The sequence below is a fragment of the Cupressus sempervirens genome, chromosome 7, assembly GCF_028749045.1.
Source record: "Cupressus sempervirens isolate cs-2001-9-10 chromosome 7, ASM2874904v1, whole genome shotgun sequence".
Lineage (NCBI taxonomy): Eukaryota > Viridiplantae > Streptophyta > Pinopsida > Cupressales > Cupressaceae > Cupressus > Cupressus sempervirens.
This window is the reverse complement of record NC_143124.1, coordinates 381,670,570-381,698,080: the sequence shown is the minus strand read 5'-3', so window position 1 is coordinate 381,698,080 and position 27,511 is coordinate 381,670,570. Positions and strand designations below refer to the sequence as shown.

General features: G+C 36.1%; 2 pseudogenes across 1 annotated transcript; one reads left to right on the top strand and one right to left on the bottom strand.

Annotated features, from left to right (window-relative positions):
* Positions 1 to 1,971: 1,971 nt before the first annotated feature.
* On the bottom strand, positions 1,972 to 23,641 carry LOC149547076 (subtilisin-like protease SBT1.8; annotated as a pseudogene).
* Positions 23,575 to 26,221, top strand: LOC149547075 (subtilisin-like protease SBT1.7 pseudogene; annotated as a pseudogene). Its single transcript, XR_016353823.1, has one exon. The product of XR_016353823.1 is annotated as a subtilisin-like protease SBT1.7 pseudogene (transcript).
* The last annotated feature ends 1,290 nt before the right edge of the window (positions 26,222 to 27,511 follow it).

Genomic DNA, 27,511 nt, shown 5'->3' with positions numbered 1-27,511 from the left:
GTGGAGGTTCTTCAGATTAGCAATTACTTTTGACAGAGCTTTGCAACTTCTACATGTTCCTATCTTCTGGGACATTCCCTAGTTTGGAGGCTTCTTCAGTCCTCCACTAGTTCTTTTCAACATTATTTCCATCTCTTTTTGGTGTAGGGTTGTTCTCATGTAGTTTTCTTTATTTCTCCTCTTTGCAGAGATTTGGTTGTGCTTGGGTATCTCATCAGGCCTTATTGTCGAGACCTAATTCTATTTTCAGTAGGAGTTTTAAGTTTTTAGCTACTCCCTAAGTTTATCTTAAGGGGGGGTGTTAGAGTAATTGGATCTTTCCTAATTAACTCTATTTTAGTTAAGCTAAACTTTAGGCATATAATAATTAATTATTATCATGCAACCTAGATTAGTTACTTGTTAGGGTTTTGATCTCCTTTATAAGGATGATCTCTTATTGTAATTATAACATTAATTCACTTTTGATTATAAAATTTTTTCTTTTTTCTCATCAAGAATATCTCATCTATAGATCTGAGAATTCTAGTCTCTATAGCATTTGTTTCTCTCTTTCTATGACAAGTGTTTGCATGAAGGTGATTCGAGAGTTGCGGGGTTGATCTTCATCAACTTCAATAGGATCCACCTTCCTCCTCCTCCTCCTCTATAGTTCCTCCTTTTGCAGTCACTTGGGCAAGGTTGATCATTTCCTCTACAATTCCTCTTGTATTTGTTAATAGAGCTTGTCCTATTGCTTTAGACCTTGGTACCTCAAGTGGCTAGTCCACTCTCACTAATAAGAGATGGTATTTAATTTTCTAAGTAATTTCTCACTATAATATGATGATGTAATCCATGATATAATATATATTTTGGTGTGTAGCTTTCATGGTTATATTTTGTTTTTGATCATTAAAAATAACAAGAGAGTACAGGCCCATCACACAAACTAGCATATTAATAGCACATTAATTACACTAGTAACTTTCATTACTGACAAGTCTATTCAATACTTTGACAAATGTATATTTCTAAATTATATAATCAATAAAAAAATTTCTATGAAAAATAATTTAAATTATTTAACTTTATTGTTAGAATTTTCAAAGAAATGTGATAGGCTTGAAATATCAATTGTGGAAATCAAACATAAAGAAAGGTAAAATATAAAATATTTGGTGTTAGATAAATGAAGAAAAATAAATTATCTTGAAGGAAAAAACATATGTCCCTATGTAATTAAAGTTTTTGAGTAACACTTTTTGAACACAAGACACTTTTACAATTAATTTTTTTAAATTTAAGTTTAAAAAAATTATAGTCTTGTTTACAAAGACAATTTATATATTTTAAAATGATGTGATTTTTTTAAATAAATAATGATATATACTTCAAAAAATCATAAATATGTATTTAAGAATATTAATAATAAGTTATAAATATTTCATTTTAAAAATATTCAAAAAAATATTATACATAAATGACATATTTTTGTAATTATTCAAAAAAATAGTAAAAAATAGTAAATAGTGAAAAATAGATATTTAATTGAAGAGATATCTTTTAACTAATATAACTATAATAATTTCTACAATTGACTGAAGTAATAATTTATTTTTACATGATAAATATAAATTCTAAAATATGATTATTTTATTCTCAGCGTTCTAATTTAATTCCATGGCACTCCAAATTTAACTTAATATTTTTTACTAAAAAAAAACATTTATCTTCATAAAACAAAATTACATAAAGCAGAAAAGCACCAAGAAAAAGTTATTCTTTAACATATAGCTATTATAGTATTTAATTCCGTCTCATTTGTTTTAGAGGAGTCATTGGAAAGAATTGTCTCCCTCGGAACAAGAATGGTTCAACGACATACACCAAATACCACACTTGCTATGTTAACATAAATACATGCAGAGTCTTTGTTTTATATCGACATCCTCACTATAGATAATCTGGGCATTATTTATATGCTACCACTTAGGTTAGTGTACCTATTCTCTCTTTACGTATAGAGACACCCTCCACTTCAAACCAGAATCCAGAGAATTCACTCTCCTCTCTCCCTTCCACTTTGCTTTTGAATGTCAGATTATAACTTGCCTGTTCGCTACTTTACATTTGGACTTCTTTTCACCCGCACTTTGTATACCACATTGTCGCCACCCACGTTGGTCACCGTCCTCCTCTTCACCTGAACACGCTCTCCATAATTCAATATGATAGAGAAAGACAGGTAATTATGATCCGCAGCTGATTCCACCAGTTTTGGGTAGGGGGTCCATTTGTGGGTGAGTAGTGTGAAAAATCAACTATTGCAGTCACTGATTATCAATCTCCTATCGGAAATGATTAATAAATTGCTGAAAACAAATTCCCAGCTAATATTGAAAAATAACACAACTGCAACTTCACTTATATAATATGGAAAGAAATGAACAACACAATGAGGAATTATATTAAACTTCAGCAAATCAAGAGATACAAAATTCCTTGCCTCTCACTGGCAGAACTCCGACAACCTCCTAATTTCTCTTGTTGATGTTTTCCACTGCTATCCCCACGCTAACGCTGCGCCCTTGCTAACACTGCAAGAAAATTTTCTATCATTGCAAAATGCTTCTCAGAAAATTGTATTTCCAAATGACCCAATGACCCCTTTTTATACTACCCTATTGGAAAAACCAACGACCGAGATTAAATCAAACCAACGGTTGACATCAAGACAACTCGACAGCCAATAATAGAATTGGTTGCAAGGTGTCCAAAAGGAATCACTAAAATTAGTAAACAATAACCATTTACTAATTCTCGGCAAGTGGACAAACAACTATCATAACTACTGCTGCTATACATAGATAAGGACGAACAACTGTCCAAGCTACCCATAAATACTACTGCTATTTTTGGGTCAGAAATAACAGTTGTCCAACTAACAATAATTAACACTCCCTCTTAGCGAGGAAGCTATTCTGCATGACACCCATCTTATCTCTGAAAAAGATAAATTTAGTCTTTCCCAAAGTCTTCGTCAGAATGTCTACTACCTGCTCATCTGTAGGTATGTATTGTAGTCGAACAATACCTCATTGTACACAATCTCTGATGAAGTGATATCTGATATCTATATGTTTAGACCTATCATGAAACATTGGATTCTCAGACAACTTGATGCAACTCTGATTGTCACAATGTATCATAGTAGTCTCAACCTTCTGACCAAACAAGACTACTAACAACTTCTAAAGCCATATAGCTTCACATGTCACCATGCTAGCTGCTATGTATTATGCTTCTGCTAAACTTAGAGCCATAGACTTCTACTTCCTGTTGAACCAAGATACAACTCCTGACCCCAAACTAAAACAACACCCTGAAGTGCTCCTTTTGTCCGTTGTACTTCCTGCCCAATCTGCATCAGTATAGCTTATCAACTTGGTACCTTCACCTCGAACATTTTTGATCCCATACTCGACTGTACCACGCAAGTAACGTAGCACATGCTTAGCCGCTATCCAATGCATTATCTTTGATTCAACCATGAACTGACTAAGAGAGTTAACTGCAAATGCTATATCTGGCCTAGCGTTGACCAAATACATAAGCAAACCAATCAACTGTCTATATAAAGTGGGATCTACATCCTTCTCCTTAGATACATTGCCATGCTCTGTGCTCACCTCCGAAACACCTGTCACTATCTCATGAAGCAATCTAAGTGCTCCATGATGAATATGGCCCATCCTCCTATGCCATAGCTCTCCAAGATCTCTAGGATTACTGTTGCTCATGAGTGCCTTAGGAGTATCAAACTGCAATCTATAAAGGCGACCACTCCTAACTCCAATAGTTATGGATGATTTCCAATCCTTGTGCTTAATCAACACATTTGTCCCTCTAAAGAGTACATTATACCCCCTATCCTGAAGAACAGATATAGAAATCAAATTCATACCTAAGCTTGACACATATAACACATCATGAAGTGGAATTATCTTTCCATTCTCCCTCTGAAACTGAATAGTCCCTTTCCCAATAGGGTTGAGTTTGGACAAGTTTCTCATAGAAATCTGGATGTTGGTGTTCTCCTCCTTGTAACTGGAGAAGTACTCTCTAACTCTTGTCATATGAAATGATGCCCCACTATCTATATACCAAACACACTGTGAGGTTGAGCTAACCATACAAGCTATAAGTCCAAACTAATCTTCCATTCTACTGGAGAGTTCTTCCGTACTTGCTGAAGCTACCACCTTCTTCTTACCCTTTTTCCTCTTTGGGCAATCACTGACATAATGGCCAAACTCGTGACATCCAAAGCACTTGACCTTAGAAAGGTCCTTCTTCTTCTCACTTTGTGAATTTGATTCTTTGCTAGATCCCTTCTTTGCTTTCCCTTTACCTACTAGAGAAACATTCTTTTGTTCCACCTCATTTTTCTAACTCTTGTTGGCCCCATTGACAAGACTTAGTCTAAACTCCTTTTGAGTGAAATCAGTCCATAGTCAATCCCAACTTGGTAAAGTATCTCGTCCACTGACAACTTGAACAAAAACACTCCATTGTTTAGTAAACCCATTTAGGGCTATTCTCACTATCTTGTCATCACTAGGGCTATCTCCAACACTTGCTAACTCGTCCTTGACAAGTTCGAGCTTGGTGAGGTAACTTGTGACGTCTTCTCCTTGATTCATTCGGATATTCTTTAGCTTCTCTCTGAGAATCAACTTATTGTTGGTGGTAGCATTCTGGTATAGATTCAAAATGGCGTCCCACATCTTCTTCGCCGTATCTAGCTCTGCGATATGTGGAACAATATGATCCTTGACACCATCAAGGATAATCCTCCTCGCTTTGGCATCGTCCTTTCTATATGTTGCAAGTTGGGTTGCATCCGTTGGTACAGGTACAACACTGGTAGCATAATTCTTGATACCATTCTCTTCCAACAAGAAAGAAATTCTGGCCTTCTAGACACCAAAATTTGAGGCACCATCCAATCTATCCTGATCTCTCAAACCAGCTGAAGCCATCTCAAGGGATTAAAGCAATAATAAATCTAAAGAGATCAAAATTTCTTTCCTAAGGCAAATCTCTTCTACCCTTAACAACGCTCTGATACCATGTGAAAAATCAACTATTGCAGTCATTGATTATCAATCTCCTATCGTAAACGATTAATAAACTGCTGAAAACAAATTCCCAGCTAATATTGAAAAATAACACAACTGCAACTTCACTTATATAATACGGAAAGAAATGAACAACACAATGAAGAATTATATTAAACTTTAGCAAATCAAGAGATACAAAATTCCTTGCCTCTCATTGGCAGAACTCCGACAACCTCCTAATTTCTCTCGCTGATATTCCCCACTGCTATCCCCACACTAACACTGCGCCCTTGCTAACACTGCAAGACAATTTGCTATCACTGAAAAATGCTTCTCAAAAACTTGTATTTCCAAATGACCCAATGACCCTTTTTATACTACCCTATTGAAAAAACCAACAACCGAGATTAAATCAAACCAACGGCTGAGATCAAGACTACTCGACAGCCAATAATAGAATTGGTTGCAAGGGGTCCAAAAAGAATCACTAAAATTAGTAAACAATAACCATTTACTAATTCTCGGCAAGTGGACAAACAGCTATCATAACTACTGCTGCTATACATAGATAAGAACGAACAGCTGTCCAAGCTACCCATATATACTACTGCTATTTCCTGGTCAGAAATAACAGCTGTCCAACTAACAATAATTAACAAATAGTGCTATTTGCTTTCTGGTGTACACTTTTTGACCGCACAGATATTTGACGTAGTCTCGAGGGCGCAAATCATAGACCAACCCGGGCTCCAAGGCAGCCGTTGGATTTACCTCACCCGCTCCCATTGCAAACGGGTCCGCAGCTCGCAAGGTGAGCGCATCTTTGATGGGCTGCTTTGTGTTGTCCATCGTGCAGGCCATCGTCAGCAGAACCGCTCTGATTGGCCCGGGACTCCACGTCGGATGCGCGGCTGGTAGGATCCCTGCGATGCCGCTGACGTGGGGGCACGACGACGAGGTCCCAGATGCTATGATGAATCCTCCCTCCTTCCACGCACCCAAGATGTTGACACCTGGCGCAACCAGATCCGGCTTCAGAACGTCTGGATATAATGCGCTCAGATCCTGCGAAGAAAACACGTCGACGATGGGAGCGATTGCTTTTCCCACCACTGTCAATCCCGTGGGTTTGATTGCAGCCGTAGGCACCGCCGTGTTGTTAACATAGGTCTTTATCTTTTCCCCCGTCGAAAAGCTCACACTGGTGGCGGGCAATAATTGTTGATCGAAAGGCACATCCGCGGCACCGAATAATTCGGGGTTCACATATATCATTCCCGCCGTTCCAGCGTCCTTGAGAAGCCTGGCCATTTCCATGGAATTCTCATTGGAAATGCACATCACAACTTTATCCTTGAAAATGTGCGGATCGACACCAAGGTCGGTGCAATACTCGTAGATGAGAGGCAGATTTTGAATCCCGTCTCCTCTGTAAAGCGAGGATCCTTTCAATAGCTGACCATTCCCGAGTTTCACGAGAGAGAGAAACTCTCTGTCTATACTGCTGGAGCCCACGGTGGTTATCCACGGTGCCGCGTTGGTAAGAGAAGCTGAGAAAGGCCCAGAGTTTCAAGCAGAGGCGGAAACAAAGACACCCTTCTCCATCGCCCCGAACGCTGCCAGCGCAGTGTGATCTGCGTAAAATGGTTTCTCCAACGGGAAGCCAATCGAAATAGAAATAATATTGACACCATCTTGGATGGCCTTTTCCATGGCAGCAGCTATGTCGCTCTCATCGCAGCTGACTTCCACTCCCCAACAAGCCTTGTACACTGCCACTCTCGCCGCTGGCGCCATCCCCATGGCCGTCCCATTACCAAAGCCATTGTAGCTCGCTCCTTTTACGGCGGAACCCACAGCAATAGAAGCAGTATGCGTGCCGTGGCCATAGCTGTCTCTTGCTGATACGCAATCCTCGCCAACGTGCGACTTCCAGCCCACAGAAAAATTGAATCTTGCTTCGATGAGTTTTCTGTTGCACACGGATGAATCGAATCCATCTCCGCTTTCACACTCGCCCTTCCATCTGGAGGGAACAGGGACTAGACCCTCGTCGTGGAAGCTCTCACTCTCGGGCCATATTCCCGTGTCCACCACGCCCACTATCACATCGTCTCCCCGATTCAAGTCCGATACCAGTGCTCATGCAAACTGAAGTGCGGAGTTTTCATGGATTTCAACATATGGATGATGTGTGCCTTTCTTTCATTGCCACTTGCTGTGGTGGATAGGAAGAAGAGGAGCAATGTTGCCAGCGTGGCGATGGGCATGGCGATGGACATGGTGATGAGTAACCCAGAAGGAGGGGATGAATAAAGACGCAGGGATTGTATCTACTAGAAAGGGAGGATTCCTTTATATTAGCTATAGAAGAGACTTCGATGTCAATGAAAAGTCTTGGTCACGTAGATAATATGAAGGGAAAATTACATGGGTAGACATTGATCACAAGAGAGGATATCGGGATACGTTCACGCGGAAACATCTACTTTGCAAGCATTTTCAAACCAGTTTTTTTTCGAAGCAGCTGGGGTGCTTGACTTGAACTGGGAAATATGGTAGAGAAATGATTTTTTTTGTTTTTTTGTTTTTTGGTCTATAAAGATTTAAAATTTAAGGTCAGAAATCTAAAAAAATTGTTGGTTTGATACATACAATAATTTTTTAAAAATAAATTTCGTACATAAATAAACAAATCTTCGATTGTAAAGAAGATTCTAAATACTCTAGAAATCAAAAAAATAAAAAAATAAAATTTTATTCATAGAAAACATAATTTTCGGGCTATGTCTAATTCTATTCTATTCCATTCTATTTTAAAAAAATAATTATAAAATTACTAAAACATCTCCTATTACAAATCCTACACTCTCTCATGGTTTCATAATGTTACTAGGTAAAATGTGTCAATTTGTTGTAAAAAAAATTTAATATTAGGAATAATAAGTTTTTATTGTCAAAGTCATAAAATGTCTATATTTTATTTTTCTACTTACAAATTCTATACACCTTTATTTCACAATTAGACATAAAATATTCTATATGAAATATATTTACAAACCTCCTCTTAATGAATTGCAAAGACCAAATGTTGATAATCTATAAAACCTCTAAAGACTAAAGAATACTTCAAATGAATCATAAAATTCAAACTAGCTCTATTCCTACAAAAAATTATGAACATACGACTAAATAAGAAATATTGCTCCTAAAAATGCCATTTTCTTAAATATGCAATAATTCATACTCACCATAACCATTTATTTTTAGAAAAAGGCCAAAAGAAAGAACACACACACACACACACACACACACACACACACACACACACACCTCCCTCTGTGTGTGTATACTCACAATAACCATTAGTAAGTAATGAATAATGAAAAAAAACACACAAACATTATTGACACATAAATTCTAAAAACTATAACAATTCCAAGTATGCCAAATTATTTTAAAAAATCATTTGCACAATCACCATTTACTGGGGAATTCTAATTTTTATTAGAATATTAATTCCAAGTTTCACAGTAATAATAAAAGGAGAAAATCCTCAGCACAATCAATTTTTAGAGAAATTTCATAATCACAATAATCTAAATTACGAATATCACTTCGTTGAAGCCTTGGATAGCTTCATAGTTAACAAATCAATGAATAAGAATTTTCTGGACGCTGCATGCTTCAAAAATAAATGAATTTGGCCCTACAACATGACGATTTCCTCTGCTCTCAACCAACCCTTTGATGACAACATTGTTATCGCATTCTCTATTCACCATAGAAATGATGGGTTAGTAGAATGCTTTGATAGACTTATCATGCTTCGTAGCATGGAGAATGACATAACCTTAAAAATATTAAGTATGTTTTTAAGAAAAATATAAAATTTGATTTTTATTTAATGCATGCCTTTTGATTTCATTAATTATATTGAATCAAATTCTACAACTCATTATTGGATAAGAAAGTAAGAAAAGGAAAATATATTATATCGTATAATAAAAACTCTAATTTTTAATTTCATTATTATCTATATTTTAATAATATTTTAAGAAAGAATACAAATGTTATGAGAAAAAATAGAAAAAAATTTCAAATGTTCTCAATATGAGAAAATGTTGTAAATGAATTATAAAAAACTTATTTTCAACTTAGTCTAAGCTTATCCAACAAAATGTATTTATACAAATATAATTAATTTAGACTACTTACCTTTTTTTTTTTTATCAAGGCAAATGTGTTTTGAAGGGAAAATGAAACCCTTTTAAAAACAAAGATAGTTCATAACAAAAGAAACTAAACAACAACAAGGACAAAAAAGAAGTAGCTAAATTGAAAAAAGATAAAATAGGGTACATGATCCATATCGAAACAAGGAAAATAGGGTCGTAGAGCCACTAAATTACAAAAAGAAATAATTAAGAACCTTGGTAGACTCAACATTTTTCAATAAAAAATCCTCACTAAATTCTAGAATTTCATGAATAATGTTAAATTACTTCCTTTTACCCTTGGCCTATGATGTAGTACCCAAGTACCTAACTACAACTAAAATGCATTCTACAAAAGGGAAACATATAGAAAAATACGGAAGCAACAAATATATTCTTAAACTCAAATATCTTTCAATAACTAACCTCCTTCTACATCAATTTTTGCTTCTTAAATAAATAAGAACTTTCTAAATTTGAAAAAAATAGAAAATTACCCTTTTTGGTAGATTTTAACAAATCTTCAATTTTTCCATTTTAGGTAACCTTTGAAATTAAATCCTAAAAAGTTGCAAATAAAACTGTACATTCCTTAAGCTATGAAAACTTGACCTTCCAACTAATCTTCGAATTTAGAAATGTCCATTCAAAGTTATTACAAAAAAAAACTCTAAGTAATAGACAAAAATTAGAAAAATTAAGCTTTGGGAGTCTAAACGGATTTTCTAAGACCTAAAAAGTAAATTCTTCTAGACACAATGGAGCAGACCTAATTTGTCGAGCCATCAAAGTCCCCCTTTCAAAACCACTGTAAAAACTTGAGAGAAAACCCAAGTCTCAGTCAAAATTTATGACTCCCAAAAGTTGATCCATCATTCTCCCCTCTTGAAAGAAACATAGCTCCTGCAAGTTGTTGTCTGTGAATTGCTACACTCTTGTTAGATCTAACTACATTAGTGCCCATGTAGATAACCATGTACTCTCTATTTTAGGTAACTCGTACCACTATATTAGGTATCTGTTATGCTAGCCATGCCTTGTGGAGGTAGTTTGCTTGTCAAGAATTTGGGCAATCTTTTCCTTCTTCTTATTGGAAAGATGATGTTACCAATCCACTCCCTATACATCATCTGTATTTGGAAAATCTCCATGGAATGTGTATAAATCAACAACATTAAAAATAAGGGAGATGTCAAGATTTGTTGGGAAGCTAACCTCATAAGCAAAATGACAAGTTTGAATTGAAAGCCTATATAGATGTTGATTGGACTGGAAACATTAATGACAAAAAAAGTACAAGTGGTGGAGCATTTTTCTTAGGAAAAAGATTGATTACCTTGACTAGCAAGAAATAGAACTGTAGTTCACAATCTACTACTAAAGCTGAATATGTGGTGGATGTAGTGAATTGCACAAATGTGGTGTGATCAAATAGTTACTCAAAGGAATGATGGAAGAAATCACTGAACCTATGATAATTTACTAAGATAATACAAGTGCTATAAACATACCTAAGTACCATTACTTGAGAGAGTTGGTTCAAGACAAAGAAGTGAGAATGTAATATGTGAATACAAAGGAACATATAGCTGATATACTCACAAAAGCTTTACCTAAGGATGCACATGAATATCTTTGAGGTAAGCTAGGGGTGATACCCCTATCCAAAGCTACTTAAGAAGCAAGAATAGTGCACTACATCAACTGAGTTGAATGACATATTTTTCAACTTGATGTAGTGGATATTACTTTAGGAACTACCTGAAGTAAGAAAGGAGCTAAAATAGAAGATTTACAATCACATGTAAGGTGACATAAGTAGAACTTGAATTACTGATATCTACATGAAAAGATGTCCAGCCTTTGGCATTTTTTTCGAAGGGGGAGAGTTTACTAAAAGTTACTATAAGTATGAGGGAGAGTTAGTACGAAAAAAGAGAGAGATCAGAAAGAGGTAGAGTTACACTAAATATTTGAAGAAGAGAGAGATTGTAGCCTATACAAAAGAAGGACATATACTGATAGATGGAGAGATCTCAATACAAGGTATTAAGTTTCATTGTGGTATTATTGTTGGTGTTGGTTTTCCATCAATGCCAAAGAGGGAGATTATTGAAATGAAGAATATTGCTGAAGCATAGAAACGAGGAAGATTGATGAAATCTATCATAGAAAAATCATTATTTTGTCACTAATGTCAGGCCTACTACTTGTTGTGAGATAATTGCTAATTTAGTGTGAATGATATCATTTTATTGATTGGTAAAGAGGATTTTAAAAGAAAGGATAACAAGAGTAACTAGAGAAAAGCTGAGTTATATGGTGTATAAAAGGAGCACTAAGACTAAGTAAGACATTGATGATATAGTGTATTATTTATCTACTTAAGTCTACAATGAAAGGATACTTAAGAAAAGATAAGAAGAAGGCTAAGAAAAAAAAATGTCTACCAAGCCTAACTAAGAAAATAGTGGAAGTCAAGCAAGTCAGTAAGGACGAGAAGAAAGTTAGTTGCGATCGAAAAAATTTAGTATGTGCTGAGCAAAGAGAAATCTAGTAGATGTCGAGTGAAGGAAGTTTAATATGTGTCAAGCACTAGTAAGACTAAGTGTATGCCGAGCAACCTAGTGTTGACCAAGCATCAAAAAATAATTATTGCCAAGTAAACAACATGTTATTGCTAAGTGCTAGTAAAATGAGTTTAACCAAAGATTTGATGAATATGAGCTAACAAAGTTGATTTCTTAAATTGTGTGAAGCATGTGGAAGATGAGTATGATGATATGGTGATATAGAATTCAAGATAAACCACTTTGAAATGAATTTGAAGAGGATTATAAGGGAAGCTTCTTGAGGGAACAAAATGGAAAAGAGGGTAGATTCGATGAATCTAACCTAACCCTAAGATGGACAATTGTGGCGAAGCAGAAAAAGATCTAAATTCTCTATATAAGGAGATAACATGCCATAAGCAAAGTGTCATAGTGCAAGCTAGAGAGAGACAAGGAGTCTTGAGGTGTTGTTTCATTTGGTGGCCAAAGGAATGAACCTACATTTGGCATACTAAGCATGAAGGCTTAAGGAGGTGAAGCTTTGAAGGGTGAACAAGTAGTCAGAGACAAAGGAGATAGAATGCTAAGTAGAATGGAAAATTGAATAAGAGATTTGTAATTTGCAAGTGAGTTGTTTTATAATTAGATAAATTCATACTGTTATTTTCTAACAACTATATTAGTTTGGATAAATCCTTTGGATTAAAGTTGACCTAACAATCATGAGTAAATCCTTTAACATGGTGACATTCTAATGGAATGTTTTAAAGTCCTCTAACAAGGCTCACTCCTAACAAGGTGATTGAAATCCTTTTACCAAGGTCACATTTAACAATGTGAATTGTAAGCTTTAATAGGTTTGGATTCTCACAAAGCTCACATTAGAAGAGTGAAAATTGGTAGCATGTTACTCGTGGTTTTTCCCAAATTGGGTTTCCACATAAAATCCTTGTGTCAAATTGTGTGAATGATTTTTTGGCATTTGATGCAGGAGCATCGAGCTTGGATTTTGGTGGATTTATGTTTTCATGGTTAGGGATGTGTTGCAGACATATTGGAGAACCTTTCCTCATGATTTCATAGAGATTGGATGGATTGAGTTGAAGCTTGAGCCATTTTACCTTGCTGTTGGAACTGTGTTTACTAGTTTCTGGATGCCTGTTGCGAGTTGTGTAACTAATTTCTCACAATGAGTTAGAGGCCATGAAGTTCAAGGATTGAAGAGGGCCTAGAGTAATATCTTATTTTCATTAAGTAAAAAAAAGTTTTAAAGGACCCAAAACCTTTTACAAAGTAACCTAAAGTCTAGAGAAAAAAGCATAAAGCTACCATCTAAGTCTAAAGCATAGTTCACTAAAAAATTCTAAAGAATAGTTTGCTAAAAGAGTACTATCTCTTGTTAAGGTATCTAGTCCTAATTCATTATAAGTTGGGAGATATGGCAATTCTCCTGGAGTATTGATTTCTGGTAGTTTGTGCGATGGGTTTCTGTGCATGACTTTTAGGATGAATCCAAAGATATCCCTAATTAATCAAACTTAGTGAACTTAAGGGGTTTTAGAGGACCTAAAGTAATACCTTTAGTTCAAAGGACAAGTTCTAATTCAATTGGAGCTAGGAGATATTGCGATTTTTCTTAGGTATCAATTTTTGGATATTTAATTTCTGTTGGAGGCCGACTTGTGGCTCTTCAAGTATTTATTGTTAGGTTTATTTAATTTTTAATTTCTAGGCTGATTTGTGGCTTTGTTGGGTATAAGTATGGGGGGTCTTGTGGAGTCTTTTAGTCATTCATGATGGAGTGATTCATTCAAAGGAGGAGGAGTGAGTGTGGGAGCAATTGAAGGGCAAGTTTTCCTGAGTCTATGGACAGAGTGCCAAATGTGAGGCAGTTTACAACAAGATTATGATGAAGTTGTGAGTGTGTGGATAGAGCACCCAATGTGAGATAGTTTACACTTGGATCTTGGATAAATTTGGAGTAGAGCTAGGGCTATGGTTGGGAAACAAGGAGATTGCTTGGTGGGATTGTGAGCACAAGTTGAGATATTCTTGGTGGTTTCTTCTAGATTGCTATTATGTTATAGTTCTAGGCTAGCTAGGATAGTGTTTAGATTGGATCTTAAGGGATCTTGGAGAACTATTACTTTCTTTATATTTGGCCTAACTAGGAAGGTCTTACAGCGTGACACATTGCATGTAATCAGTTATATCTATGAATATTTTATTATGATTCGGTATCAAATCATGGTTCTAACTTGCAGTTATAGAGGGCTTGTAGATGGATAAATGGATGCAAAGATGGAAGTTTGATCTTGTTGAGGCATGATCAAAAAGAGTTTGTGTATTGTAGATCTATGGTCCTAGACTTGTGATGTAGTCCGTGATTGTTCATGTGAGGTGGTAGGTTGCGATCTAACTTGCAAACAATTCAAGGTTGTCACAAGGAGTGTGGGAAGGATTTTTTGTAGAGGGTTTAAGAAGATCTTGGGAGATGGCTCTGAGAGGATTGGACTTTGAGATGATTATGAATCTTTGTGATGTGGTGGAGGGGAATTTTTCTAAGATGTCTACTTGGTTTGAAGCTAGTTTGGCTAGTTGAGCTAAGGAGGAGGTTGCTCGGTTTGAAACTAGTTCAACTGATTGAGATAAGGATAGGATGAGGAAGCAATTCCATAGATGTTTGTGGAGTTGGAGTCTACCAATCTAAAAGAGATTTGTCTAGACATTAGAAGACTTGTTCATGAGAGAAGATGGCATAGCAAGGTCAAGGTTGAAGAGTTTGGTATTGTTGATCAAATTGTGGAGTCTGATATAGAACTTTTAGAGCAGCTATAGGTTGTTGCCAAAGATATTCATATCCTTGTTGATGCTGGCACAAAGGTTGGTTTTCATGATCAGTTGGCTAATTCTAACATGGAGATTGTAGAGCACTTGGTCATGGATGATCTGATTGCTATTAGTGGTGAGTTATGTATTGCAGAGCATCTTATTGTGAGCAATGAGAAGGTTGGTTTTGAGAGTTTGGCATATTTTGCTGAGGAGTTACATGCTATTGTTGATATGGAGTTTTTTGTTTCTAGTATGGATTCACTAGTTATTGATGTGGATGAGGGTTTGCCAATGAAGCATTATGTTCAATTTATTGTTGGGTGTGAGCATGCTAATTGGGTTACTGATATGTATTTGATTCTGATGTTTCAGTGGATAAAGCATAGATGGTTGATTTTAAATTTTTTTCTATTGACTTTGATGAAGTTGAAGCCTTTAGTAAAGACAAATTCGGTTGTAGATCTTTCTTTGGGCATCAAAGTATGGGACATACATTTCTATTTACTTAGGGAGTTTGATGTAGGAGCATCGAGCTTGGATTTTGGTGGAGTTGTGATTTTCATGGTTAGGGATGTGTTAGAGACACATTGGAGAACCTTCCTCATGATTGCACAGAGATTGGATGGATTGAGTTGAAGTTTGAGCCATTTTACCTTACTGCTAGAACTATGTTTTTTGGTTTCTGGGTTCCTATTGCGAGCCATGTAACTAATTTTCCACAACAATTCAAAGGCTATGAAGTTTAAGGATTGAAGAGGGCCTAAAGTAATATCTCTGGTTAAGGTCAATAGTCCTAATTTATTATAAGTTGGTAGATATGGCAATTCTCTTGGAGTATTGATTTTTGGCAATTTGCGCAATGGGTTTCTGTGCATGACTTTTAGGATGAATTCGTGAAGATATCCTTAATGAATCAGCCTTAGCAATATTAAGCAATTGTAGAGGACCTAAATTACTACCCTCATTGTGAAGCAGAAGTTCTAATTCAATCGAAGCTAGGAGATATTGCGATTTTTCTCAAGTATCAAATTTTGGATATTTAATTATTGTTGGAGGCCGCCTTATGGCTCTTCAAGTATTTAATGTTAGGTTTATTTAATTTGCAATTGCTAGGCTGAATTGTGGCTTTGTTGGGTATAAGTAGGGGGGTCTTGTGGAGTCTTTCAGTCATTCATGATGGAGTGATTCATTTAGAGGAGGAGTGAGTGTGGGAGTAGCTGAAAGGTGAGTTTTCCTGAGTCTATGGACATAACACTAAATGCGAGGCAGATTATAGTGGGTTGTAATGAAGTTGTGAGTGTGTGGACAAAGCGCCAAATGTGAGGTAGTTTACACTTGGATCTTGGATAAAGTTGGAGTAGAGCTAGGGTTGTGGTTGGAAAGCAAGGAGATTGCTTGGTGAGCTTGCGAGCACAAGTTGAGATTTCCTTGGTGGTTTCATCTAGATTGTGTGTTATAGATGTGGACTAGCTAGGATAGTTTTTGGATTGGATCTTGAGGGATCTTTTAGAACTATTACTTGATTTTTATTTGGCCATAACCAAGAAGGCCTTATAGCCTGACACATTGCATGCAATCAGTTATATCTATGAATAATTTATTGTGATTTGGTAGCAAATCATGTATTTTTATTCTATTTCTGTTGTATGGTTATTAGCTGGGGGCTAGGACATCTCCTTTGGGGATTCTCTTTCGTTGCACTGCATTAGTATTTCACGTTTACATTTCTACAAATTTCATTTGACTTTGGACTATAATATACTATGGTTTGAGATAACGGAAGATCAATGCACACACATGTATTTGTTAAATACTAAAAAGTTTTATCTATACATGTGGACCTTGGATAACTGATTCACCCCCTCTCTTAGTTATTCTAAAGCATTCCAACAAAAATAGCATTTCTTTAAAAGTGTATAGTGTAGGTATTTGAGGTTGTGCCTCACTAGTAGATGGATCAATAACTGTAGAAGCACCTAGCTATATAATAGATGACAATCCATACAAAATCTGACAAAAAAATGCATTAGCACATGTTATTAAATTTGAGTTCCAATGTATATTATTTTTAATTTAATTCAAAGCGCATACCTAATGAGGGATGCCAACACTTGAAGGCCTCAACAAAAGGCTATATTGTCTCCTACGATGAACAATATCATTCATCCTCTATTCATTCAAAATCACTTAGACGTTATGGTTCATACAATTATGCATATGTAGAATGTAATTAATTATGTACTTTATAAATTATATATAATTAAAGTTTTACCTAATGCTCTTGATTGTCTTCCTCCACACAAAGAAGGTCAACATATTATGGCACATCAAAATCATCACCACCACCACCATTAGAAATATATGACTCATCATCACAACCACCACCATGAGAAACATACACCTCATCATCACCACCACCATGAGCAACATATGCCTCATCATCAAAATCACTACCCTTAATGGGTTGGGCATCCTATCTTGTATCTAGATCACTCTAAGAGGCCTCTAAATATATCCCCACAACTATTACAAATGTGTCTAAGGGGAAAAATATCCCTCGCTGCATCCACTGCTATACTACATTTTCTGAAATGGCATTCAATGAACTAAGAGCAAAGAACATTGCATGATGATAGATAGGTGCTGGAACAATTGGTGCAAGAAGAGGAACAAGAGTCTTAGGCATGGATGATTCCTAGTATTAACCCTAAGATTTTCCCCAGGCCTATCCTGAGGTATACCTCTATTGACCCCTTGAAATTGTTTCATATCAAAATAATTGGGTTTCAAACCCAATTCAAACTCTACCCATAACTTCCTAAGAAAGTACATGGGCACCTCATGATAGCATGTGGTGTATGGGAAAATACCATCAACCACCACTCCAAAAATTGCTCTCATATCCAAGGGTGTGTATACCATCTAATAGATATACATGGCTTCTTGTCACTTATCTTGTCAACAGTCTTCAAGTTCTTCAAATATCTTTCTAAATGACATTTATTTATTATCAAGTCATGGACCTATTTATAAGACATGCCATTAGAATAAAATGAATACATGTCTTTCCTCCATGCTCAAAAGCTATCCATCCCATAGTTTAAGTTTTGTACAAAGTGTACAATGCCTTGCATGTTATCTATAAGGAAAAGTAGTTTGGGGGGATGATGTGTCTCACGCTTAAGCGTCTCAATATCTTGCATGAGGTCACAGATGTTACTTCTCATGCTCTCATGTAACTCCTTGAGGGTAGGTGGTGGAGGAAGACTAGGTAGTCATTGAGTTCGGGGTGGAGGTGGGGGTGGAGATGGTGGGGGTGAGGGTGGGTCCTCACCAAATATGTCATCCATGAAATAGAATATGCATATGTATATATACATACATACATACACACATACATACACACGCACACACACACACATATATATATATACACACATATATATATACATATACATATACATATACATATGTATATATATGTATATATGTATATATATATATATATATATGTATATGTATATATATATATATGTATATGTATATATATATATATATGTATATATATATATATATATATATATATATATGTATATGTATATATATATATATGTATATGTATATATATATATATATGTATATGTATATATATATATGTATATGTATATATATATATATGTATATGTATATATATATATGTATATGTATATATATATATATATGTATATGTATATATATATATGTATATGTATATGTATATATGTATATGTATATATATATGTATATATATATATATGTATATGTATATATATATGTATATATATATATATATATGTATATATATATATATATGTATATATATACACACATATATATATGTGTGTATATATATACACATATGTACATATGTGTATATATATACACATATGTACATATGTGTATATATATACACATATGTATATATACATATATATATATATATACATATATATATATATATATATACATATATATATATATATATATATATATATATATATATATATATATATATATATATATATATACAACATAAAAATTCACAAAATTACTTTTCATTAAAAAAATCTAAAACATAAATCTAATTACATGTCTTTAAAACTATTTAAACATCTTAATACATATTTTAAAAAAAGGGGAAGGGAGGAGAGAGAAATCTAGGTTAGCACTAATTTGAAAAATGGAAATCTATTTCATCATCTAGGTTGATACTAATTTAAGTAAGGAGAGAGAAAGATGATGGTAGTAGAGAGAAAGAGGAGGAGAAAGAGATGATGGTAGGAGAGAGAAAGAGGAAGAGAGAAAAAAAGAGTGAGGAGAGAGAAAGATGGTGGTAGTAGAAAGAAAGATGATGGTAGGAGAGAGAAAGAGGAAGGAAGGAGTGAGAATGCTGATGGAAATAGAGGGGAGAGAAAAAGGAAGGGAGGAGAGAGAAAGATGATGGTAAGAGAGAAATAGAGGAGAGAGAAAGATGAGGGGAGGAGAGAGAAAGATGATGGTAGGAGAGAGAAAGATGATGGTAGGAGAGAAAAAGAGGAAGGGAGGAGTAAGAAAGATGATGGTAGGAGAAAAAATAGAGGAGAGAGAAAGATGATGGTAGGAGAGAAATAGAGGAGAGAGAAAGATGATGGTAGGATTATTAGCTAGTTCTACGCATATGAGCTTTAGGCTTAGTTTTCAAAAATAGGGTACAAGGTTTGGGATTATGTATTAGTTAGTGTTCAAACTCGGATAAAGTTATATTTAATTAATCTTTAAATCTAAAGCATAAATATAATTACATCTTCACAACCATCTAATCATCTAGTACGTCTTTAACTACAAATATATCACAAAGGGGAGGAGAGAGATTAAACTATAATTAACTACTTAAATAAATGAGTTACATCTTAAACATAAATTTAAATGAACATCAACCTTATATTCTTATTGATCTATATTGTTTAAAGAAACATTAATATATTATTTAATTTAAAATCAAAGAGATTGTAAGATAAATTTATCTTAAAGAATGGTTATGACAAGTGAATTTATTCATTTCTATACATGGACTTATATGAGAAGTTCATCTCTAATAATACATCCTAAGTAGGGAGGAGAGAGATAGGAAGGAGAAGAAAGATGATGGTAGAAGAGAGAGAAAAAGGGAGGAAAGGAGGAGAGAGAGAGAGAGAGAGAGAGAGAGAGAGAGAGAGAGAGAGAGAGAGAGAGAGAGAGAGAGAGAGAGAGAGATGATGGTAGAAGAAGGAAAGAGGAAGGGAGGAGTGAGAAAGATGATGGTAGGAGAGAGAAAGATGATGGTAGGTGACAGGAGGAAGGGAGGAGGGAAAGATGATGGTAGGAAAGAAAAAGATGATGGTAGGAGAGAGAAATAGAGAAGAGAGAAAGAGGAAGGGAAGAGTGAAAACAATGATGGCACAAGGGAGAAAGAGGAAGGGAGGAGAGAGAAAGAGGAAGGGGGGAGAGATAAAGATGATGGTAGGATTATTATCTAGTTCTATGTATTTCAGGTTTAGGGTTAGTTTTAGAATAAGGGTACAAGGTTTGGGATTATGTATTAGTTAGGGTTCAAACTCTAGTAATATGACTCTAGTTAGGATTAGATTATGGTTAGGGTTCAAAGTATGATAAAGTTATATTTAATTTATCTTTAAATCTAAAATATAAATATAATTATATCTTTAAAATCATCTAATACGTCTTTAACTACAAATATATCAAAAAGGGAAGGAGAGAGATTAAACTATAATAAACGATATAATTAAATGAACATCTAAAAAATAAATTAAAATGAACATCAATCTTATATGCTCATTGATCTATATAATTTAAAGAAACATTAATATATTGTTTAATCTAAAAGCAAAGAGATTGTAAGATAAATTTATCCTAATGAATGGTTATGGCAAGTGAATTTATTAATTTCTATACATGGACTTAAATATGAGAATTTCATTGCTAATAATAGGTCCTAGGTAGGGAGGAGAGAGAAAGAGAGAGTGAGGAGAGAGAAAGATGATGGTAGGAGAGATAAAGATGAAGGGAGGAGATAGAGAAGGAGAGAGAAACAAGAGAGAAAGAATATGGGGAGGAGAGAGAAAGGGAGGAGACAAAAGGGGAGGAGAGAGAAAGATGATGGTCAGAGAGAGAAAGAGGAATGGAGGAGTGAGAAAGATGATGGTAGGAGAGAGAAATAGGAAAGAAGGAGAGAGAAAGATGATGGTAGGAGAAAGAAATAGAGGAAAGAGAAAGAGTAAGGGAGGAGAGAGAAAGATGATGGTAGGATTATTATCTAGTTCTATGCATTTAAGGTTTAGGGTTAGTTTTAGAATTAGGGTAAGGTTTGGGATTATGTATTAGTTAGGGTTCAAACCAGGATTAATTTATATTTAATTCATCTCTAAATCTAAAACATAAATATAATTACTATCTTTAAAACCATCAAACATCTACTACGTCTTTAACTAAAAATATATCAAAAAGGGCAAGAGAGAGATTAAACTATAATTAACTATATAATTAAATGAACATCTAAAACATAGATTTAAATGAACATCAATCTTATATGCTTATTGATCTATATTGTTTAAAGAAACATTAATATATTGTTTAACTTAAAAGCAAAGAGATTGTATGATAAATTTATCTTAATGAATGGTTATGGCAAATTAATTTATTCATTTCTATACATGGCCTTATGTGAGAAGTTCATCACTAATAATAGGTCCTAGGTAGGGAGGAGAGAGAAACAAAGAGTGAGGAGAGAGATAGGGAGGAGAGAGAAAAAAGAAGGGAAGGGAGAGAGGGAGGAGATAGAAAAAAGAGAGGGAGGATAAAGAAAGAGAGAAAAAAATGAGAGGGAGGAGAGAGAAAGATGATGGTAGGAGAGAGAAAGAGGAAGGGAGGAGTGAGAAAGATGACTAGTAGGAGAGAGAAATTGAGGAGAGAGGAAGAGGAAGGGAGGAGAGGGAAAGATGATGGTACGAGAGAGAAATAGAGGAAAGAGAAACAAGAAGGAAGGAGAGATATATAACTAACTTAAAACTATGCATGGATATATATCTTTTCACTCTTTTCATAATTGTATATTTAAATATAAAATTTTCAAAAAATATGTATTGAAATATGTCAATTTCTTTTAGATGTTCCCTTTGCCTTAACTATTCATCAAAATTCATAATAAGGTTTGGTTTCAACTATCCTAGATAATTAAAGTGGGGATGAATATTTATTTTGGTGAAATGGAGGAAGACAATTCAAAAATAATATGACAAATATAAATTTTTGTAGAAATATAAACAAATATTAATCATTTTATCACAAGCTTTACATTCTTATTTGTCTATTTTGTGGATTTTTGCATTCTACTTAAATATGTCACAAGCTGCCCTAAAGACTCATCTTGTTTCAAACCCATATTCTAATGAGGAAATAGACAACTTATCATTGCTTAGTTTGTTTCTATGTTTCTAATATACAACACGAATATTTTCTACCCACTTGTTTTCTCGTTCTAGGTTTCCATTTGCATGTTTGAAATGCTTGAAACATTGGAAACACAAGCATGGCATATGGATTGTCTAACAAAATGGCTCCAAGGAATATGGACTTTTGGGCCTCTCCACATATTGTTCAAGAAGCTAGTAAATTAGATTGGTCACTAGGAAAATCAGCTTGCAAAGAGAAAGTCATGCAAATTAGATTGTGTGGAGATTGATCATACCATAGTTCTCATTGTCCTATATGTTTTATATGAGAATTGTCTCTTTGGGAATGACAAACATCTATGAGAAAATCATTCCTTATCCATTTTCATACTTGTGAGTCTTAATGGTGCATGGAATGTTGTGTAATGGTGAAATAGGGGATTGGAGTTGTAAATGACACTCTAATCATCCAACTTAGCAAAAAATAAATATCATATGGGTTATGTTAAATTTCATGCAAACCTGCTATAGAATGAGTTTTACATGCCATTTGACAAAATATGGTAGTTTCAAATAGTTAGGAGCTGAAGGAAAGTTATGTTGTATGTTAGGATTAGAGTGTTGAGGAAGCATTAAGGTTCATCTATACACAAGTAATCCACAAGTTATATATAAAGGCTAGTGAGAACAAGTACCTCTAGTACACATATCAATGCAACTATGATGAATAATTGTCATTGCATAGTAGTGTTCTTATTGGGATTTATCTCTCTTATACAAAAATGTTGTGTGTGTACTTCTTTTATACATTTCAAATGGTTCCATGCAGTTTCTATAGCTATTTGACTTCACCAAAATTTAATAAAATAATATATTAGAACAAGAGCTTCTATTCCTCTTGTATTACTATAGCTAATTCAACATAAGGAACCCTCTTTCTACCACAGAGAAAATAATTTTTACTCGTTTAAAAAAATATATATAATGAAGTTTTCACTTGAATCTTACCTCAGACAAGAAGCACGAACTTTGATGCTTACACCCCAACATGAACTTTCCGCGAAACCAAATTTGCTATACATGCATCACATTTGACTCACTTTTATTTACTTTAAACAAAATTACTTAAAAGAAACCATTTTTTGAGCGCTAAGATTCGAACTCTTTTCCATCTTTTCTCGGAAACCTCGAGGCAAAGAAGTCTTGTTACGTTGCTCTGTTTTTTCTGCCTTGCTTCCCGCTTTCGTCGGATGCTCAATTTCCTCGTTCCTTACCGTCGGATTGTAGACTTTATCATCCTTTACAAAAAGTATTGTACGATTTTATCTCCACATTTTCTCGGATGCTCAATTTCCTCATTTGTTATCGTCAGACTGTCCAACTTTTATCTCCACATTTTCTTCTCCACCAAGACTTTGCTTCGGCCCACTAGAGCCTGCTACTCCTGTTAAATAACCCCTCGCGGCCATGTAATTCCCTACACCCAACGTTTTTCTTCAATACTCAAAATGAGTAGCCCGACCTCCCCCCTCTCCGCGCTTCTAGCGTTTCTGCTGCTCTTCCTATCCACCGCAGCAAGTGTCAACGGAAAAAAGACATACATCGTCCATATGTTGAAATCCATGAAACCCCCGCAATTCAGTTTGCACGAGCACTGGTACCATTCAATCCTCACCCAGGCCACTTCCAATGCCTCCAAATTAGATCCAGGTGTCCTCTTGTACACCTATCACACAGTCCTCCATGGCTTTGCGGCCAAACTGACCAGTGCGGAGGCTGCAGCTTTGGAGAGCGTTAATGGCTGTCTCGCAGTGATTCCATCGGCTCTGATTAAACTTCATACCACGCACTCACCTCACTTTCTCGGCCTTACCGATGATAGAGGACTGTGGGCGAAGCATTTGAATCGGGGTGAAGATGTGATAGTGGGCGTGGTGGACACGGGGATATGGCCCGAGAGTGAGAGCTTCCATGACGAGGGTCTCGGCCCCGTTCCCTCCAGATGGAAGGGCGAGTGTGAAAGCGGAGACCGATTCGATTCATCCATGTGCAACAGAAAATTCATATCTCCAAGAGACAGCTATGGCCACGGCACACATACTGCTTCTACTGCTGTGGGTTCCGCTGTAAGGGGAGCCAACTACAACGGCTTTGGCAAGGGAACGGCTATGGGGATCGCTCCTGCGGCGAGACTGGCTGTTTATAAGGTCTGCTGGGGAGAGAAGGGCGGCTGCGATGCGAGCGACATAGCTGCTGCAATGGAAAAAGCTGTCCAAGATGGTGTTGACATTATTTCTATGTCGATTGGCCCCCTGTTGGAGAAACCATTTTACGCGGATCACACTGCGCTGGCAGCGTTCGCGGCGATGGAGAAGGGTGTATTCGTTTCCGCCTCTGCTGGAAACGATGGGCCAAATTCATCTTCTGTTAAAAACACGGCACCGTGGATGACCACAGTGGGCGCCAGCAGTACGGACCGAGAGTTTCTCTCTTTTCTAAGCCTCGGAAACGGGGAGCACTTCAAGGGGTTGTCTTTTTACAGAGGACCAGGGACTCAAAATCTGCCTTTGCTCTACGATTTCTGCGTTGACCGGGGTCTCGATCCTCACATTTTCAAAGGTAAACTTGTGCTCTGTACTTCGCAAAGCGATAATTCGACGGAAAAAGCGAGGCTTGTGAAGAAGGCGGGCGCAGCAGCATTGATCCCTGTGGGAGACAATGATAAGCCCATCGATCAGCCATATTTGCCGGCTACGAAGGTGAGTTCTACAGCGGCGGAAAAGATAAAAGCATATGTCAACAGCACCGCCGCGCCCACGGCCACGATCAATCCCACGGGGTTGACCTCCGTGGGAAAAAAGACGGCTCCTATCGTGCCCGGGTTTTCTTCGAGAGGTCCGAGCCTTAATTTCCCGGAAGTTCTTAAGCCCGATATAATTGCGCCCGGTGTTAACATCTTGGCGGCTGTTGGCGGCGGCTTCATGATACATTCCGGGACTTCAATGGCGTGCCCCCACGTCAGCGGCACCGCTGCGCTCATCCGAGCTGCGCATCCGACGTGGAGTCCTGCGGCTATGAAATCGGCTCTCCTCACGACGGCCTCCACGCTCGACAACGCAAAGCAGCCCATCAAAGATGCGCTCACCCTGCGAGCCGCGGACCCCTTTGCGATGGGTGCAGGTCAGTTAAATCCAAGGGCGGCGCTGGAGCCGGGGCTGGTGTACGATTTGGGGCCTCAGGACTACAACAACTATCTGTGCGGACAGAACATGTACACCAATAAGCAAATAGCACTACTCACCCACAAATGGCCCCCTTGCCCCAAATCGATCGAATCAGGTGTCGATCTTAACTACCCATCTTTCTCTGTGATATTGGAGTATGGAGAGCGTGCTCAGGTGAAGAGGAGGACGGTGACCAACGTGGGCGGTGACAATGCGGTGTACAAAGTGCGGGTGAAGAACAGTCCAAACGTGAAGGTGAGCGTGGAGCCAGATACATTGGTGTTCAAGAAAAGGAATGAGCGAGCAAGTTATAATGTGACATTCGAAAGCAAAGTGAAAGGGAGAGAAGATGGGGAGTCCGGAGAGATTGTGTGGGAATGCATCCAAGGTGGAATGCATATCGTTCGTAGCCCAATTGTCATCCTCTGGACCGTTTGAAGTGTAGCAGCTGTGAATTTCGGAGCTGATAAAAGTTTATGTGGCTTTTAACATATTAAAACGGATTATCGACCAAGCATTAGACTATTTTCTCACTGGATGCACATTTGAGGCATTTTAATATAGGCCCCATTTGGTTGGGGAAGATGAATTTTTCTCATAACCAGGTTATCTGATAACTAGGTTTTTGAAAACCTGGTTATGTATTTTAGGAAGATAGTTGGACCGTTTGGTTGACACGGAAGATGAATTTTCAAATCCATATTCTGCGTTTGGTTGCCAATTTAGAAATTGGAATTGGAACAGAATATGACTAGGAATATCTTTTTGTTGCGTTTGGTTGTTCATTTTCTAATTGGAATTGGAATTTGATGTAAATTTTTTTAATCTTATTTAATTAGTGAAACACAAGGATTAGAATGAGTAAAGTATTAATATTTATGATTTAATTTATTTATAATTAGACTACATTATTATTATTTTTTATTCTTGAATATTTACAGTTTTATTTTGTTAGTCAATAATAAATTAAATAATTATTATTTTTTATTTTAATTCTATTTATTAGCAAAGAAAAGTAAAAAATAATCATACATGCAATCATTTGTACGAACTTATTTTTTGTCCCATTGTTGGAAATTGTGATCATATATATTATATATTTTTGAAAAATTGTGGAAGACAAATTTATCTTCAAATTGAATTTATTGTCAAGTTCATCCGAACTTCATAATTGTCGAACTCGAATTGAAACTTGAACCTTGTGACTTAGCCGCTAAATGTGTGTTTGTGTCCTCTCTCTATCCCTCCCTGTGTTTGTGTTCATCCATGTGATTTGGCAGAAGGATTGGACACAATAAATGTTGTTTATGTAGATGAATTATTGCCTACACTATATGAGAATTCTCACATCTCTTAAGACTAGTTACCGACACAGAGAGGGATTGTGAGGCGTGTTGTGGCTCTTGGTCGGTATCTTCAGAATCCATTGGCCATGGTTGCAACATTATATAGTCTTGGCAAAGAAATATTATCATTGAAGCTTCATTCACTGGAACATTTCCTTACTCCAGATGAAAAGTATGAAGCTATTGAGCAGGTAATAGTTACAACAACCAACTGTAGAGGCTATGAAGCGACTTGTCTTTATAAATGCTATTGGTTTTTTTAAGGGTTAGAGGGAATGGACAAGCAGCATCCGAAAACCATGTTATGGATCCATTGGATGATTACTAGAATTCATCCAAAGTCATATGAATTTGCCAAGAAAATGGCTAAGGACATATATTGTGAAGAAGTTGGACATGATATAGATGATATGGATGAGGAAACACAAGAAATGGCTGTTGAGCATGTCAAAAAATATCCTGATCTGTTAAATGCCCTTGATATTAATGAATATGCTAGAAGTGTGGAGCAATGGACATCCAATAAAAAGCAGGAAACCCTTCCTGACATAAAGAGTGAATTGTTACATGGATTTCAGGATTTGAGATCGCCATATAAAGAGCCATCCCAGGATGAGGAATTTTATCTGCTGACTGGAGAAAATGAAGAGACCTTGTTAATGGGAAAAATTGTCCCCGCAGAGTCCAAAATCATCATATAATTTGTGATCTGGAATCAAGCTTGACATGAATAATATTGAAAGAGGAGCTTTTTGATGATCTAGATATA